The sequence below is a fragment of the Tenrec ecaudatus genome, chromosome 13, assembly GCF_050624435.1.
Source record: "Tenrec ecaudatus isolate mTenEca1 chromosome 13, mTenEca1.hap1, whole genome shotgun sequence".
Taxonomy (NCBI): domain Eukaryota; kingdom Metazoa; phylum Chordata; class Mammalia; order Afrosoricida; family Tenrecidae; genus Tenrec; species Tenrec ecaudatus.
In genome coordinates, this window is record NC_134542.1 from 51,118,851 (window position 1) to 51,124,658 (window position 5,808).

At 41.6% G+C, this 5,808-nt stretch overlaps 1 pseudogene; it reads left to right on the forward strand.

Annotated features, from left to right (window-relative positions):
• The first annotated feature begins 4,352 nt into the window (after positions 1 to 4,352).
• LOC142423936 (proteasome subunit alpha type-1 pseudogene) lies at positions 4,353 to 5,122 on the forward strand (annotated as a pseudogene).
• Positions 5,123 to 5,808: the final 686 nt, after the last annotated feature.

The window sequence follows — 5,808 nt, forward strand, 5'->3', positions numbered from 1 at the left end:
GGAAAATAAAGCGCAGGCGGGAGACCACAGAGCTAAGTGTAGCTGGTGGCGCTGTGGGGCAGGTAGCCACCTTTCCCCCAAATAGTTGGCTGCAGGATGGATTTGCTGTGGGCAAACAAGGAAATGGGCTCACGGGACCATAACGGCACCCTCGCCTCTGCGAACAGTTCTGGGAGTCTGGGTGTGGGGAGCTGTGATGGCCACATGGCGTGGTGACGCCTTAGGGGGGCAATGGTGTGATGTTTCATGGCATCTTAGGGGCTATCAGCAGTGTTATGTCACTGGGGGTCACTCTCTTTAAGTTGTGGCATATCTTTTTTGTTGTTGTTCGGGTGGGTATGAAAACCAGGACTGATGAACCTACAGAGTCAGCAAGTGGAATAAAGGTTTCGGGGAGAGGGGGGCACGGGTGGTAGGGTGAAGAGGTGATGACATCAAGGCATCCACGTAGAAAAAGAATGTTTGGGAACTGACTGTTGTAGCAAAAGTACAATTCTGCTGGACACGCCTAAACCACGGAATGATGGGACATAGGTATTAATCCCAATTAATTTAAAAAATGAATATTTAAATTCTCAGCACTCACATTTTATAATAAAATAATACATTTATCTTGTTACTGCGTGCTAGAAACTTGGCTCCAACCTGAGCCAGCCTTGGGTGTAACAGAATTAAGGTCGCCAAGTCCTACATCGTGGTTATGATATTTGAGTCCAGATACCATTTATCAAGTTCAGATACTTCTGTTATATTATTAATGTCTCATTCTGTTATTATAGTTTGCCTTAGTCTGTATCCTATAGAGAAACAATATCAGTGAAGCTTATACCACATATGTACGTACAGAGAAATTTGTATCCAAAAATGACTCAAAGAGTTGCCGTAGGGGAGAGTTCTAAGTCTCTGGGTCAGATGTCAGGCTACAAGCATCTCCTGACTCACATAGTGTTTGGATGTGATGCCCCCAAGATAGACAGTAAGGCTGCACAGGTGAAGTCAGGTTGGTAAGTCAGATGGCAGGTTGTTAATGACGCAGCATCAGCAGGCAATCCAGCAGACCATTGACTCAAGTCTAATGAGCCTGAGGTTGATGCACCAGATGCAAGTTCAGACCCCGTAAAAAGCAAGCAAGTTTTCCTACAACATCTCCTCATAATACAGGTAGACCACAACCTTGAAGAAACCCCTTTGGAGTGTAGTGGAGGATTTGGTCTTAACAGCAAAACCACTGAGATACAGGCCCATCCAAGTTGATTCAAACTCTTAACTATCACATTATTTCTTAATAAGTTAGTGTTAAATGTTAGCTGTTTTTTTAACCTTTAGAAAGTTGACAATGTATTTTTTGTTTCCATCCATGGCCAACTGCCGTAGTGTGTGCCTCATAAGAGCCATAGCGTGTGGCTCATAGTAGCCCCATAACACGTGACAGAATCGCCTCCAAGGGTTTCTTGGAATTTAAACTATACAGCAACAGACAGCCTTCTTCCTTCAGATGGGCTGGAAAATCACACCACCTGTCCTGCAATAGTGGCTGAATTCTTCAACAATTTCTACCTTCACACAGGTGAAAAAAAATTGACATAAAAGCTAATCATCAACAAAGGGATTGCAAACCCTGTCATTAACAATATGTGCTTGAATCGTTCATGTAAAATGGATTATCCGCTGCGAAGGCCTCTTGGCGTGGCGGCGAGGAGCTGAGCTGCGATGTGCACGGTCAGCATTGGGAAACCACACGGCTCCTTGGAGCAAGACTGGGCTTTCTATCCTCACACACAGCTACAGTCGCGGAAACCAGCAGGGAGCTTCTAAGAGTCACAATAGACTGGATGGAAGTGAGTTTGGTTTAAACTTTCACCAAATTCACAATAACAAGTTAAAAAAAAGTCCTAAATGAAGAAGGTTACGCCAATCTTTTACTGTATTTTATTTATTCTCATTGAATATATTGGATTTTTCAAAGACGTTTTAAGTATGTAGCCAGTGTAAAATCACCTTTGATAGACTGACAAAAAAATTGAGAAACAGACCAAGAAGTCAACTGCCTGAATGTCCCTCCACTCCAATTGCAATAAAAAATTCATCCCATTCATAGACCTTGATTCATAGAAAAAGTGGTATACCTGTTGAACACCAAGTAAAGATGATTGGTAGTGACTGATGTCCACTGGCCATTGACCGAGACTGTCAGATAAGTGTGGCATGTGAATGTAGTCCACTCCTCATTAGTCATGTTAATTGGGGTCAAAAATAGCATCATCTGCTTGAATCTAAAAATACATTTTTAAATGCTACTTTATGCAAATAACTCAACTCTTTTGCCCAATATAATCTCTTAATGATCATTCTAAGAGGCTTTTTTTGCATGTAATAATTTGAAATGCACCTCATCATTTTGCCTCTGCCAGCATTTGGTGAAAGCTTGAAATCAGTTATAGGAGCATGGGTGTGGAGGCAGGTGAGTGGGCAGGCAGGACAGTGTCATAGGGATTTAAAAAAAGGTGAATAAATCAAATACCTCTGTGGTAAACTTTGTAACAGGAAATGATTTCACTCATCTCTTCAATTCAATATCTATCAATTAAATGTATCGAAGAAGATGTTTTGATATGTTGCTGCACCTTTGTAAATATTCCCTCTGGATGATGGAGATCCTAATGACCAAGGTACATTGAAGTCAAGAGAATAAGCAAGCATGAAATACTGCCGCGGAGAAAGAGAAAAGATGACAGATGAGCATCGCCAGGGCATGGCATGCTGCAGCAAGAAAGGGCTTCCTGCATGCTAGCCCTACACTGTTACTGTTAGGAGCCATAGACACATGAATAGATTTGTCCATGGTCCAGCCACAAAGACTTTTGCTTCCAATCTTATTGCCACAAAGTTATTCCTGCTTTGGGCAGTTGTATGTGCGATTCCTCTTTCTGAAATTCTCCGCAATTCATCATATTCATGGCTCCTTCTCAACCACAAACAAACAAGCTCACTGTCGTGGAGTCAGTTCTGACTCATGGAGTCCCTATAAGGACAGCGTAGACTGCCCCTGTGGGTTTCCAAGACTGCTACTATCTAAGGAAGTAAAAAGGGTCGCCTTTCCCCTGAGGACGGACTGCTGGTTTCAAACTACTGACCTTGCTGTTAGCAGCCCAAGGAGTATCCACTACCCCATCATGGGTCCGACACACTTCCCTAAGCTCCTCAATTCACAATGGAATCTGCAGCCCATTGCCCTATCGTCGTATCAATATAGAAGGGTCTTAATAGCAGTTATCATGATCTAAAATGATCTCATCTAGATCTTTGCTTGAGCGACACTGAATTGCAAGTCTGTATCCACTTTTAGAGTCTTTAGACTTTAGACCAAGCTCTAGAACATTGCCTAGGGCAGAGTTAATGTCATTCGATCCATGTTGGGAAAAGAAAAGGAAGATAGAAGAGGGAAGTTGCTGAAGTAGAGTGATGAGTGTTGACCCGCTAACAAACTAGTCTCAGAGCTTCTCCAGTGGCCTTGATCCTTTACTGTGCATCCACTCACTCACTCACTCACTCACTCACTCACTCACTCACTCACTCATTCACTCACTCACTCACTCACTCACTCCCATTCACTGCCGTCAAGTCCTTTCCAACCCATGACGATCCGATGGGTTTCTGAGACGGGAAGTCTTTATGGAAATAGAAAGTCATCTCTTTCTCCTGAGGAGCAGTGGTGGTTTGGAACCGCTGACCTTGTGGTTATCAGCCCAATACCTAAGTGCTACCCTACAAGATAGAAAAAAATATAACTATCTGTCAGATGAACAGAAATGCATATGTAGGTATATATCAGAAAATCCGTTTTGATAATATATAAATTTTTTAGGTTTTCAAAATAAATAATCTGAGTCCTATTTACATCTCTTACTATTTTGACCAATACTTTTTTATAAAATCAAATTTAGCACTTTGTATTTCATGGGACTAGTCAGTTAATGGATGCACTTGGATGGTGGTGCTGGAGAACCATAATGGATGTGCTAAAAGGACAAACTCATCTGCTTTGAAGAAGTGTGGGCAGAATGCTCCTAAGAGGCAAGACTTTATCTTACATACTTGGGCCATGTTGTTAAGAGAAACCGGTCCTTGGAGAGGGATGTCTTGTTTGATAACATAGAGGGGCAGCTAAGGAATGGAAGACGCTCAGGAGACAGACGGACACCATGGCTGCACCAATGGGCTCAAGCACAGGAACCACAGTGAGGAGGGCGCAGGGCCATATTTTGTTCCTATGTGTGCATAGGGTCACTACAGGTCTGAACCAACCCTGAGAAATGGAGGTAGGAGGCTGAAGTAAAGCCCAAGGCGGGACCATGGTTGGAAACCACTATGACAGGGATGTCACTGTTTGGAGTCCGCAGGAGAGGAGTCATCGAATTGAAAGGCAATGGAAGCTGTTAAACAAGGTTCACTCACAGTTGGCCCGAAATGAAAAACCCATGCAGTGCTAATTGCATTGACGAGGATGCAGTCAGAGCTTGCAGCTCTTCGAAAAGAAATTCTCCATGTTGACCACACAGGTTTTCAGTTGCAGGGTTACTGCTGATGCTAAACTGCTACTGCAATTCCATGCACCAGGAGTGTTAGGATTAGAGATTTGTATTCGACAGACTTCTTCCTGGGTCTCTACTTGGAAGCAAAATCCAGACACCAACTCAGCGATATGGCCAGAAGTCATAGGGAGTTGGGCTGTTCATTGTTGGTTAGGGTGCTAAGGGCCCTCGCATGTTCCAAACCCGTCCACCTGTTAACTCTTTTGACTAAGAGCTATGTCCATTTGTGCTAGCTCTCCCTCAGCTGGTACTTAGATAGAGAGACGGATGTCTGAATTTATAGAGTACAATTTGGATGACTTGGTTACTCACGGTCTTAGTTCCTCAAGAGACACTTCCTGCCGAGCAGGACCTAACAACCAAAATGTTTCCATCAGAATTGTTGGCAAAGACTTGGAGTTCACAATCCATGATGTGGATGATGCTTCTCCCTTTCTGGAAGGTCTTGAAAAAAGACACAGAGAAAGGCCCCACCTGCTCAACCTTCTGATGAACTTGCAGGAAAGGCTGATGAATGGAACATTAAGTGACAAATAAACCTATTTACGTAGTATGACGTATGCAAGAATGCAGGAACAAGGGACCAAATGATAACCATCTGAACTCTAAGACCCGCAGATGCAGAGTGATAGAATGCTATCTTTTAGGAATCAGTCCAAATGTGATTTTTTTTCAAGCCAAACTAATTGAAATCATTTAAGGGTTTTTTTTTTGCTTAAAAAGGTCTGTATAATTAGTTCATAGAAAGTCTAGGGTGCCTATGCTACGGATTTTATATAAAAAACACCGTGTATTGATGGTTTTAAAGACAACCGGAATAAAATTGTTTCAGCATCTGGGAAAAAAAAGAGAAATGCAACGGAGATATATGTAATGTAGCAAAGTCAGTAATTTGGTTAACTTTTGAAATATAGTCAAGATTGTAAAATGGTCCTTTGTGTAAACTACAAATAACTCAAAGTTACATTATAAAATAATTTACTTTTACTTATAAATAAAGATAGCAGAAATAAACTACACCCATCAGTGTTTGATTCTAAACCAAATCTATAATGATTTTGTTTCAAAAATACTTTTATATTCTTATTCCTAAAATTGACATTATTAATGAGATTTTTCCCCTCTTGAAAATTAAATCTGAATTTAAGCTTAATCGTGGCATTTTATTTGCTTTGCTGAAGCAGCTAAGAATAGATGACTTTATTGAAGTAGTCTT